We start from the raw sequence: 13110 nt of genomic DNA on the forward strand, positions 1-13110 counted from the left end.
AATTCAGATCTTGAGAGGTTGATACAAACGATGTTCTAAGGACAACCTTACACCAAAAACAGAGTTTATGGTAGGACAACCTTATTTCTAGAAAGGTCTTTGTATCAAGTCTCAAATCGAAGAGGAATACAAAAATAAATATAAACTGAATTGAAATGACTTGTAATTAAAAATGTATTGTTCTAGGGACAGCCATACACCATAAAAATGCCAAGGCAACCTTGCTGGAACAACTTTCAAATGAAATTGAAAATCAAGCTTAAAAAGGAATTGCAGAAAGTAATTTCTAAGCTATTACAACATTCTCACAAAGCTTGAAAATAATTACAACATTCACCACCATACATACATCCCACAAAAATTAATTAAAAGATTAAAAGAATAAATCAAACAACCACAACTCAAGGGATTATAGTGGTTCGCCTGTGTGTTCACCAACTGTTATACAACAGCCACACAAAAAGCTACTCCACTCCTAATATCCTCACACAGGGGATATTAGCGTTCACTAAAAATAGGTTTTCCCAGGTTCACCCAAAACCCCTACAATTGTGTCTTTGTATGTGGGCTTACACAATTAAAAAAAACCCCACTTCTGAGTTTTCCTGGCTCTCCTCAGATAACCAAAATAATAAGATTTTTCTGGCAAATCTTGAAAGAAACCAAAATAATAGAAAGGAATTTACAATATGTAAAATACCTGAAAATCTTCTTCGTTGTAGCAGCCCGGTAGAACCAAATCAAAGTAGATGATTGAATGTCCAAGTTCAATGTCCAGTACTCGATTACAATGGTTCTAATTCTAATAGATTTTAAATTAAACCAAATAGGGCTTGCCTTAATTGATTTTGATTCCAAAGAAAGGGAATAACAATTCCTCTTATCAAATCGGATTGGAATAGCAGAAACAAAATCAATTAAATAACGCTAAGGAAAGAAGAATATTAAATAAGCACACTTAGCTTAGATGGAGCACAAAATTATCTCTCAGAAGTTCGACGAAGATTGGCTTGAATAGATTAATTAATTCGATGATTTCTTCTGAGATTCGTGCACTATTTATAGGTGAGCAGATCGCGTCTTCGACTGGTCTAGGGAGCTCTTCGACTAGTCAAAGCAACAACAGATATTTGAAAAATTCGGCGGGATATGCTCTGACCGTTCTACGACTGGTCGAAGAAACTATTAACCATCGCTGGAATTCGAGTCGAAGATGGGTCGTAGGTCCTGAATTTCTTCGCTGGACTTCGAGTCGAAGAATGTACGACTATTCGAAGATCAGTCGACACTGTTCCTACGACTGGTCGAACAGATTCCTGGACTAGTCGAAGGCTAACAGATTTTATCCTTTATTTGTAACAAACTCACGACTGGTCGAGGAATTTCTTAGACTGGTCGAAGCAACTCTAGGACTAGTCGAAGAAGGTCTAGGACTAGTCGAAGAACAGACCAATCACATGTAAAATAACATTCGGTTTATGTATCCGAAATGACCTACTTCTAAGGTCAACCTATAGTCAATCAAACCTCAATCATGAAGTATGGACATTGAAACATTAGGAACAAGTGACCTTGAAGTATGAGCCTTGTAATCTTGATGTAGATCAAACCTTGATGTAGCTCAATCTTGAAAGTGTACAAACTGCCTTGAACTCTTCTTGAAGTCTTGCAGCTTGAGTCTTGTCTTGTACTTTCTTTTCAGCTTGAGTCTTGTTTTGTGAGCAGTTCTTGCATTCAAGATTGATCTTTGTACTTGTGAGCTTTGCTTGTTGTGAGCTTTGCTTGTTTATGAATGTTGATCCTTGAGAGAGCTTCACTTATGCAAGTTATATATAACAGAGTATAATAGTGATTTTGGCACCACAGATTTGACAACAAATAGGGATATAAACTATAGCACTTACATATATAAATTAAATTATAAATACCAAAAAATAGCTTGCTATTAACTTGAGCTTCTTTCTCTCTTATAGAAGAATTCTGATAATTAACTTGTCTAATTCGGAATGAGAGAAAAACTCAATTTATAGGCAAAGAAGTTAGAACTTCGGTTAGCCCAAGTCAGGCTTTGACTAGTCTAAGTTCAACGGATTTGGTTCAACAGATTTCAGATTGTGCAGGATAAGATTTATCCAAAATTCGAATGGCCCGAGGTTCCAAAAGATGATGTTATTGGACTTTGACCCGAACCTTCTCAGGCTAGCTGAATTTTACGCTTGGGCTAGCAGAACCAGAACTCGGGCTAGTCAAATTTACAACAAAATTTTATTGTTGCTTCGGGCTGGCCGAACCAAAAGTTAGGCTGGTCGAATTCTAAGAAAAACAAGCATAAAAATCCAAATTTAAACAATTTGGAAAGCACCTAGTCCTAAGGTCTTTTTAGGGTTTTATACCACCCAAGATATATCAAATATCTGATTCTTCTCGCTTGAACTTAGACTCAGACTTCATCTTGAATTTGAGCTCAATCTTTTCTTAAACATTAATCGATCTTTAGATTGATCTTCTCTTGAATATAGACCGATCTTGAGCTTGATCTTCTCTTGAATATAAACTGATCTTGAGCTTGATCTTCTCTTGAACATAAATCGATGTTAAAGATCTACTATCAAGTGGTTTTGTCTTTACAAAATTTGACAATTTATGTGTGCTCAACATCTTAGCACTTACAAAAGTCATCTGTTCGCCGTTTTGTTCTTCATTGTAGTAAGGGGTTCGAGTAGTCGGGAGTCCAATCTCAACTGGGACAACGACCTTCGTACTAAAGGCCAAGGAGAAAGGTGTTTCTCCAGTGGCCATTTGGATAGTGGTTCGGTATGCCCAGAGAATGAGAGAGAGTTCTTTCATCCAGGCTCCTTTAGCTTTTACAAGCTTGGTTCGGAGGTGGCCCTTGATGATTTTTTTGATCACCTCGACTTGACCGTTGGCTTGGGGATGCCGAGGCGACGAGTAGACATTACAGATTTTGTGATTTTCACACATGCTTCAGAATCGATTATTGTCGAACTGTTTCCCATTGCCAGAGATGATCGGGTGAGGGATTCCGTACCAGCGTATAATGTTCTTCCAAAAGAAGTCGGTGATTTTTTGCTCAGTAATGGTTGCTAGGGGCTTGGCTTCGGCCCATTTAGTGAAATAGTCGACCGCGACAACTGTAAATTTAGTCTGCCCTTTACTAGTTGGCAGAGGGCCAATGATGTCGATTCCCCACTAGGCGAATGGCCAAGGTTCGGCCATGGGAGTTAGTTACTCAGGTAGTTGATGGGGTATTGCTATGAATTGCTGACACTTGTTGCACTTCCGAGTATACTGTCTAGCATCTACTTAGATGGTTGGTCAGAAATATCCTTGCCGGATGACTTTGTGGGTGAGGGCCTGACTTCTAAAGTGGTTACTGCATATGCCTTCATGTGTTTCCCTCAAGACATAGTTGGCCTCGTCAGGTTGAAGGCATCTAACTTGACGAATTTGGTCTGCCCTTTGCCAGTTGGCAGAGGGCCAATGATGTCGATTACCCACTAGGTGAATGGCCAAGGTCCAGTCATGGGAGTTAGTTCCTCACGGGGTTGTTGGGGTATTGTCGTGAATCGTTGACACTTGTCGCACTTCTAAGTATACTGTCTGGCATCTACCTGGATGGTCGGTCAGAAATATCCTTGCTGGATGACTTTGCGGGTGAGGGCCTGACTATTAGAGTGGTTACTACATATGCCTTCATGTGTTTCCCTCAAGACATGGTTGGCCTCGTCAGGTTGGGGGCATCTGAAGTATGGTAGGGAGTGTCCTTTCTTGTATAGAACGTTTTCAACCATGGCATACCAAGCTACCCTAGACTGAAGTCTTCATGCTTCCAATCGGTCTTCAGGTAATTTCCCTTCTTTGAGATAGTCTATTCTTGGATCCATCTAAGTCGGTCCTAAATTAATGGGGAAGAATGTGCTTCAGTCATCCACGTATATGCTTGGCTTTGTCAGCAATTTGATTGGGGTTGACTTCGAGATATCGTCCTCTGACAATGAAGCTAGCTTACCCAGTATGTCAGCCTTGTAATTCTCTGATCTGGGGATTAGGCTAATATTGCACATAGGGAATTTACCAATCATTTCTTGAGCTTTCTGTAGGTAGGTTTTCATCCTTTCCTTTTTAGCCTGATATTCACTAGTTATTTGGCTGACGATGAGCTACGAGTCGCTGCGGATTTCCAAATGTTGAGCTCCCATTGTTGTCGCTAGCTTGAGTCCAACCAACAAGGCTTCATATTCTACTGCATTGTTCAACGCTTAGAATCCAAATCTCAAGGCATATTCGATACAGGTTTGATCAGGTGCTTCTAGCACTATCCCGACCCCACTGCCTTTAGAGTTAGGTGAACCGTCTACATGCAGTGTTCATGTCTGCTCATCTGGTTCTGCTAGTTGATCTTCAGTCTATTTAATCTACTTGTTAGGGCTGGCTGCTTGTTGGTCCTTAGTCATGAGCTTGCCGATGGAGTCAGCCACTGCTTGGCCTTTGATGGTTGTTCGGGGCTGATAACAGATGTCGAACTCACTAAGTTTGACTTCCCACTTTGTTCATCTTCCTAAGACTTCGGGTTTTTAGAGTACCTGAAGGAGGGTCTGGTTGGTCGGGACCATGATGGCCTGGGCTTGGAAGTATGGCCAAAGACGTCTGGCTGAGACGACCAAGGATAGGGTGAGTTTCTTGATGTCTAGGTACCTGCTTTCCGTCGGGACCAAGGCCTTGCTGACGTAGTATATTGGCAATTATTTTTCTCCTTGTTCCCCGATGAGGGCCAAACTAACTGCAGCTGAAGAGACTGCTAGATATAGCAGAAGTGGTATGCCCTTCTTAGGTTCCGAGAGTAGTGATGGAGACCCCATGTATTTTTTAAGTTATTGGAAGGTGATCTCATTCCTTTGTCCAATCTGCTTTTTTATTCCCCTTTAATTGTTTGAAGAAAGGAAGGGATTTGTCGGTAGCTCGGGTTACAAAGTGGCTGAGTGCAGCTATTATCCTTATGAGACATTAGGTTTCTGTCATCGTCCTTTGTGAGTTCATGTCGACCAAAGCCTAAATTTTTTCAGGGTTTGCCTCTACCCCCTTTGGTTGACCAAGAACCCGAGGAATTTCCTTGAATCAACTCTGAAAGCACACTTGCTCAGATTAAGATTCATTTGATATTTTTTGAGGATTGCAAACATTTTCTCCAGATCAGAGAGGTGATATTTAGCCTTGATGCTATTGACTAACATGTCGTCGACATAGACTTCCATAGTACACGCGATCTGCTGGGCAAACATCTTATTGACCAGTCGCTGGTACGTGGCTCCAGCATTCTTTAGCCTGAAGGGCATGACCTTATAGCAGTAGAGGCCCTTGTTGGTGATGAAAGTTGTCTTCTGCTTGTCATGAGGGTATAATTACAATTTGGTTATAGCCTGAATAGGCATCCATGAAGCTTAAGAGCTTGTGACCAGTCGTGTTGTCGATGAGCTGGTTGATCCTGGGGAGGGGAAAGCTGTCTTTAGGGCAGCCTTTGTTCAAGCTGGTGTAATCTATATAGACTCGCACTTCCCATTAGTCTTTTTCACCAGGATGACGTTAGCTATCCAGTCTGGATAGTATATCTCTTCCACGAATCCTACTTCCAGTAGGTTTTTGACTTCCTCCCCAATGATAGTGTATCGTTTGGCTTCGAATGCTCTCATTTTCTGCTTGACCAGCCAGAGGTCTAGGTTGACATTCAGCCTATGAACCATTACCCTTGGATTAATTCCAGGCATGTCCTGGTATGACTAGGTGAACACGTCAGAATATTATTGGCGTAGGTTCATCATTTCTTCTCATTGTGCTGAAGCGAGAGATGACCTGACCTGGACAGTTCAAGTTGGGTAAGATTCAGCGAGGGGGATTGTAGAAGGTCCTCCATAGGTCGTCCTCTCTCGACAGAGTCTTCTCGGGGGTTGAGAGAAGTTATGGTCATCATTTGTTGATTTCTTAGTGCCAAAGAGTAGCACAGTCGAGCTTTTTGTTGATCTCTTCTGATTAGCCCAGTGTCGTGGTCAGTTGGGAACTTCATTGCGAGATGATATGTTGACACGACTACTTAAAAAATGTTGAGAGAAGGTCATTCGAGGATGACATTGTAGATAGAGGGGCATTTGACTACCAGGAAGTCGATCATGCTCGTTGATTGATTTTACCCTTCTCTGTAGTGAACGGGGAGCTGAATTGACCCTTTTGAGATGATTTTATTCCCTGTGAACACGAGTAATGGAGTTTTGATAGGTCAGAGTCGGGCCTCTCGATACCCATTTTGTTGAATGTTTCGGCAAAGAGGATATCGGCCGAGCTACTGGTGTCCAGCAAAATTTGAAACACCTTGTGGTTGGCTATGGTCATAGCCACCACTAGTGCGTCATCATGGGGGTCGTGGACACCTTGGGCATCCTTTTCGGTAAAGGCTAGATCGTAAGGTATCATTCTCTGCTCCTTTGGAGGTTTGTTGGTGATGCAAATCTATTATTCTGAGCTATCATAGCTAATACTTCTGGCCAAAGCTCTCCGCGCTTTGTTTAAGTTGCCTGCCCTAGCGAGTCCACCGAAGATAGTGCGAATTTCCCCGACAGGTTCGTTGTTGATGGGCTGTTGTTCTTCCTTCCTGCTAACTTATTCACGTAGGTGCCCATTGTGGATGAGTGCTTCAATTTCCTCTTTTAAATCAAAACCGTGGCTAGTCAAGTGACCATGGTCCTGATGAAAGTGGAAATACTTCCGTTTATCTCCCTTAACTACATCAGACTTCATCTTGTTTGGGCATTTGAGGACACATTTATCTCTGACTTCCATTAGGACATGCTCAGTCATAGTGTTGAGAGGGGTGTATGAACTGTACCTACTATCAGGTCGTCTACCCAGTCATTGACTTCTAGGGAGTTCGTTGCCTTTCCTTCTTTTGTTATTGGTGGATAGACTTGGCTCTTCCTTTAGTCACTTTTCTTTAGCTAAGCTTTCCTTATGTCATGCTACTCTTCATGGGCTAGCTACTTCCTCGGCATTGGAGTATTTCTGAGCTTTGTTAAGGAGGTTGGCCATTGTCGTAGGAGGGCTTTTGTCAAGCGAGAAGAGAAACCTCCCTTCTCTTGCCCTCCCATCATGGCGGTCAGAGCAATGTCCTTTGAATGTGCTTGTATTTGCATCGTTTTAGGCTAAAGTTCTTGATGTAGTCCTTAAGCAGTTTTCAATCCTTCTGAATGATATGGAGGAGATGGGAAGCTGGCTTGAGGCTTTCTTTCCCCCTAATGAAGTTGGTAATGAAGGCTTTGCAGAGTTGTGTGAAAAAACTTATTAATTGCGGCTTTAATTATCGAAACCACTTTCGAAATGCTCCTGTCAGAGTTAGCGGGAAAGCTCGGCATGAAATTGCAGTTTAGACCACTATAGTAGAAGTATAGAATAGTCCAAGAGTCCTAAAGGGGTGTGAATAAGACTTTTTGCTGATTATACCGATTTAAAACTTTATTGCCCAACTTAAAGTGATTTGCAATTTAACTAAGCAAGACAATGTAACTCTAAAGGCTTCCAAGCTAATAGAGGGTCTAATCACATATGCTACTCAAGATATACAAATAAAGCAACTAGCCTATAACATTGTGAACTTATGTGTGGAATGTGTTACCTATTAATCTTAAGCATTCATCTAATCATGCATAAATAATCAAGCATTCAAACTTATGTCATCATGATTAAATAGATGTGCAAATGACAATTCCAAACACAAGGATGTGTAATGGTTCGGCTATGTGCCTACTCCACTCCCGACAATCGCACTCTCTCCTAGAGTATGTCAGATTATAGCCCTACACAAAGGACTCAACATTTATGCTCTACACACGAGCAAATGTCCTACACTAAGAACCTAAATTTAGGCCCCATAGCCAAGGTCTCACACAAGGCACTATGTTTAGGCCCACTAGCCAAGGTCCCACATAAGTCACCTATGTTTAGGTACATATGGCAAGGTCATACACAAGGCACTTGCGTTTAGGCAAACATGCCAAGGTCCCACACTTGGCACTTAATTGAGTTTGTGGATAGAAAACTCTAAGTCTCAATCCTATACGAGGATAGAGACTAACATGTGGACTCTTAATAATGACACTTGTTAGAATGAGTCCCCGTTTGTAGCTTATCTTAGGTTGCTTGATCTTTGGTCTCTCGTGCTTGAATCAACTCCCCAATGCTCTCCCGATCACGATGTTGTGATTTTCCTATTCTATTAGCTTCACGATCAAGAACCTTATATATGATGTTCCAATAAAGGTAACCAAAGTAATGGGAATGGGTTGAATCTCCTATCAAAGGTTATTAGTGGTTTTCCTAAGAGATTCAACTAATGGGTGTTCTAGAGTATCATGGAGACAGAAGATTTGCTAATGGGTTTGGTCTCTATACTCTAGAATAGGCTAGAGATCATGTTCTTCATAATAGGAGCTTTGAATCCTCATTGGAGTGAGGAATCAAAATGAAAGAACATGAATCTCGTGTGGATAGAGTCTAAGATGAGTGGAATAAACTTGGGATACACTAGAGACTCTGAAATGTATAAATCCACACTTTTCATAAAGTTCTTAGTCTTATATTTATAACGAAAAAGTCCCAACGGATCTATAACGGCTAGTTTTTGGTTCTACCGAGTGAGTTTTCGGTGGCACCAAACTTCAGTCGGTGGCACCGAAATATCACTCGGTGGTACCGAAATATCACTTAGTGGTACCAAATTAGATCCTGAAGGTACTAGATGAAATTTGTTACTTTCGGTGGTACCGAAAATTTATTCTTCGGTAGGAGTCGGTGGTACCGAATTATCTTTAATATGTTGTTAGACTATTTTGGTCACTTTCGATGGTACCGAAGGTGTCTTCGGTGGTACCGAAGGTGCCATTCTCCAATCGAATTGGAGCAGATTTTCCTATTTGAACTTTTGTCCAACAATTCATTCAGTAACTTTGAACCTACTAAAGCCAACATTGGAGTGATGGAAAATATAGACTTAAAATGGCTTGAATAGATGATCTAAGTGGGTTTTCCTATTTGGGTTAGGATCATCTATAGGTAAGGTCAAGATTGTAGAAGCTTCTTTGTAATTTGATCTTATAGCTTGGGCTTCTTCTCCAGTTGCATTGTCGGTCTTCATTTGCTAAGGTCCCATTGACTACTTGACACAACTAGTCACGTGATTGACAAACATGTGTGCATGGTGAGTGCACTAATAATCTCCCCCTTTGTTAATTATGTGACAAAACAACCTAACCTATGATAGTGTCATGGTCCATACCGATGACATACCAAAACAATAAAGATTACATATTCATATATAAAGTTTACAACTCAAAGTGTTGACATGTAACACACATAAACATGTTGTTCCCCCTTAGTTTCTTCCATGAACTACTTGTCGCAGGGAAAAGGCAATCTCTGCAGGAAAAAGTCATTGTTTTGGTGGGTAGGTTTCTTCTCCCCCTTTTTGTCAGTCATTGACAAAGGATATACCAAGAAGTAAGTCAATAACAATTTATGATGAAATGCAGAGTATAGAAATCACATAATATTAGTATCCAGAAGTATAGAGCATGTAAGCATTATGTGAACAACACGTAAGAAAAATAACCATCAAGCAGAATAAATGATATGAGCAGAAAATATATCATCATGAATTCATCAAAATTATTATCCCAAGTTTGGGTAGAATCATCGATCATCCAAAAAGAAATCAGGTCCTTAAGGGCATTCAAAATCCCGAATATTAGTAAGACAGAGCCTAAGTAACAAAATCTCAAGATGTAGGGGTCAATTTGAACCAGGCTATGAAAATAACTATCCATGCAACAAGTCAGAATCATAGAGTCAATAGATTAAGAAGGGTTGGGCTCCCTAGCCTCCATAGAATCATCCTGATGACAGGTCAAATGATTTGCAATGCGTTGCACAATCCTCAGAATAGAATGAACTATTATTTCCAATCTGGACTAGCGTTCGATTATCTCCTCTTGCTGTTCTCTGAGAGAGGTGAGAGTTTCGTCTAAGGAGGCAGAAGGAGTAGGATGTGTAGCTGCATCATCTTCATTAGGCATAGGAACCTCTTCTGGAGGTGCATCATCCTCAACTTGATGTCTTGTCCCATGCTCAGCTGGAAGTTACATTCTTCTAATGCTGAGAGCCTTGACTCTAGGGGCGATGAGTACTTCACCCTTGTTTCCCCTTATCCCAAACTGGTTAGCCAACTGACATAGCAACCATCCGAATGGTATTCCATAGGAATTTGACTCAAAGGCAGACAATTTCATGGAATATCATTGTGGGAAGACACATTGGTTCCCCTATTCCAAGTTTATAAAGAGTTTCGACCATGAACGGGGTAAGTTCTGTGTAATTACCCTTCTAAGGATATACATTGGACATGAATATTAGATGCTGGATGTAATAATCATTTGACATTGCTGTAGCTCAGAGAGCATTGCCTTTGCTCCACTCAATATTTTAACCTTCGCACAGGAATTCAATCCAAACAATGCATTTTGCACTAGTAGACATATCGATCTCAGATGATTGTTCCAAGCAAATAGGAATTTTAATTAAGGAAGCTATCCTGGCAGAGGTGATATGAAAAGTTCTCCCACGATAGTTGAACGTAATGGCAAGGGCGTCATGGTCCTTAGGCTGGGTGCAATGAGACAAAAGGGTTTTGACTAGGTTTACAACCACTTCCCCTCCGAGAGACAAAATGGGATCCCAACCATGGTTGTGAAGGATATCATAGACATTATAGGCTACGAGACATGTAGTATCGACATTCCATTCATAAATGATTTTTCTAGAAGTAAATCGGGCCGTGATGGGACTCGGAGGAGGAAAAGGATCTTCTTGGGAACCCAAAAGTCGAGTATTTTGATGAATATTGCGACCTCGTTTTGGGGCACATTGTATAGACTTGGTGTCGGAAGATTCACCCCTATCATGTTTCTTTTTGGTGCATCCCTCCCTTGGAGGAGTATATTCTTGATCTTTCATAAAGAAAATGGGGTAGAGATGACAAGGGCGGAGCAAAGGACCTATTAGGAAATGACTAGATGGAAGAAAATACCTAAGGAATGCCTTAGAAATGGTTGAGTTCGGTAGGTAAACCTCCAGCCAAAGGTTAAGGGAAACCGACAAAAAGTTAGGTAAAAAAAGGGGCTGTTTAGAGAATCGACTTATATAGGCACACCCGCTCAATTTTAGTACCACCGATAGTCACTTCAATGCTACCAAAGGTACTTTAAGGAGATATTTACAAGTATTTCTAGGATGATGTACAAGTATATATCTTTCATAAGTATTTTGTAAATCTAAAAGACACTAAAATGGATAACATATATGTCAAAAATAAAAACTCAAGGATCAAAATTGAATATACACATATGTTCAAAAAGAATAATAATATTGAGGCTAAGATTCCTCAATTATGATAGTTAAATGAAGTGGACGCCAAAGTAATGTTAAATCACACAAACTCCAACAGATTTTTGGAGATCCCTAAATTTGTTGGCATCCAGTGGTTTTGTCAATATATCGGCCAATTGTTGCTTGATAGACACATGCTCTAGAATGATAATGTTTTTGTCGACAAGTTCACGTATAAAGTGATGTCGGATGTCTATATGCTTTGTTTGAGAATGTTGAACTGGATTTTTTGAGATATTGATGGCACTTGTATTGTAAAAAAAAGTGTCATTGTAGATTGTTTAATGCCATAATCCATCAACATTTGCTTTATCCACAGAAGTTTTGCGCAACAACTACTAGCTGCAATGTATCCGGCTTCAGCAGTAGACAATGAGATTTGAGTTTTGTTTCTTGCTGTGCCATGATATAAGATAACTTTTGATATAGAAACAACCTCCACTAGTGGACTTGTGACCATCAATGTTCCTAGCCCAATTGGCATCTAAGTACCTAGAAATGATGGTAGATGTGTCAAATGGGTACCATAAGCCGAAGTTAGTAGTCCCAGCCATAAATCATATAATTCTTTTTACCGCATATATATGTGATTCTTTAGGATCGGCTTGAAATCTAACGCATTCACCAACCCTAAAAGCAATGTCAGGCCAACTTGTGGTTAGGTAGAGTAAGCTGTCTATCATACTGCGATACAAGTGCTGATCCACACTCTTCCCATCGACATCTTTAGAAAGTTTAAGTGTGGTGCTCATGGGAGTATTCTAAGTGTGGCTAGAGTCAAGTCCAAATCTCTTTATCAAATCTCTTGCCTATTTGGACTAACATACAAATATACCATTTGCCAATTGTTTCACTTGTAATCCCAGAAAGAAATTCAACTCACCAACCATGATCATCTCGACTTCAAATTTCATCAATTCAATGAATTTATGAGCAGCATCTTTACAAGTGGATCCAAAGACTGTCATCCACGTAAATTTGGGCAATGAGCAAGATATTCTCAGTCTTTTGCATAAATAGTGTTTTATCAACACTTTCCCTACAAAAATGGTGATCTAGTAAAAATTGTGTCAAGCGCACATACCATGCTCGGGGTGCTTGCTTTAGTCCATAAAGTGCTTTGCTCAATTTGTATACATGTTGAGGATACTTAGGATTCAGAAATCCTTTTAGTTGTTCAATGTATACTTCTTCCTCAAGTAACTATTGAGGAAGGCACTTTGGACATCCATTTGAAATAATTTAAATTTTAACGCACATGCAACAGACATGAGAATTCTTATGGACTCAAGGCAAGCTACGGGGGCAAATGTCTAATCAAAATCAATGCCCTCAATTTGTGAGTAGCCTTGTGCCACGAGTCTTGCTTTATTTCTTACTACATTCCTAGATTCATCAGACTTATTTTTGAAGATCCACTTTGTTCCGATGATGTTAGTATCAAATGGCCTGGGAACTAGCTGCCACAGTTCATTCCTTTCAAATTGTTGGAGCTCATCTTGCATAGCTGTAATCCAAAATTCATCTTTGAGAGCTTCTATAACATTTTTGGGCTCAATTTTAAAACTGAAGCATATATGACTAAAAATAGCTTCAGGCTATCATCGA

Source organism: Magnolia sinica, chromosome 4 (assembly GCF_029962835.1).
Source record: "Magnolia sinica isolate HGM2019 chromosome 4, MsV1, whole genome shotgun sequence".
NCBI classification, from domain to species: Eukaryota; Viridiplantae; Streptophyta; class Magnoliopsida; order Magnoliales; family Magnoliaceae; genus Magnolia; species Magnolia sinica.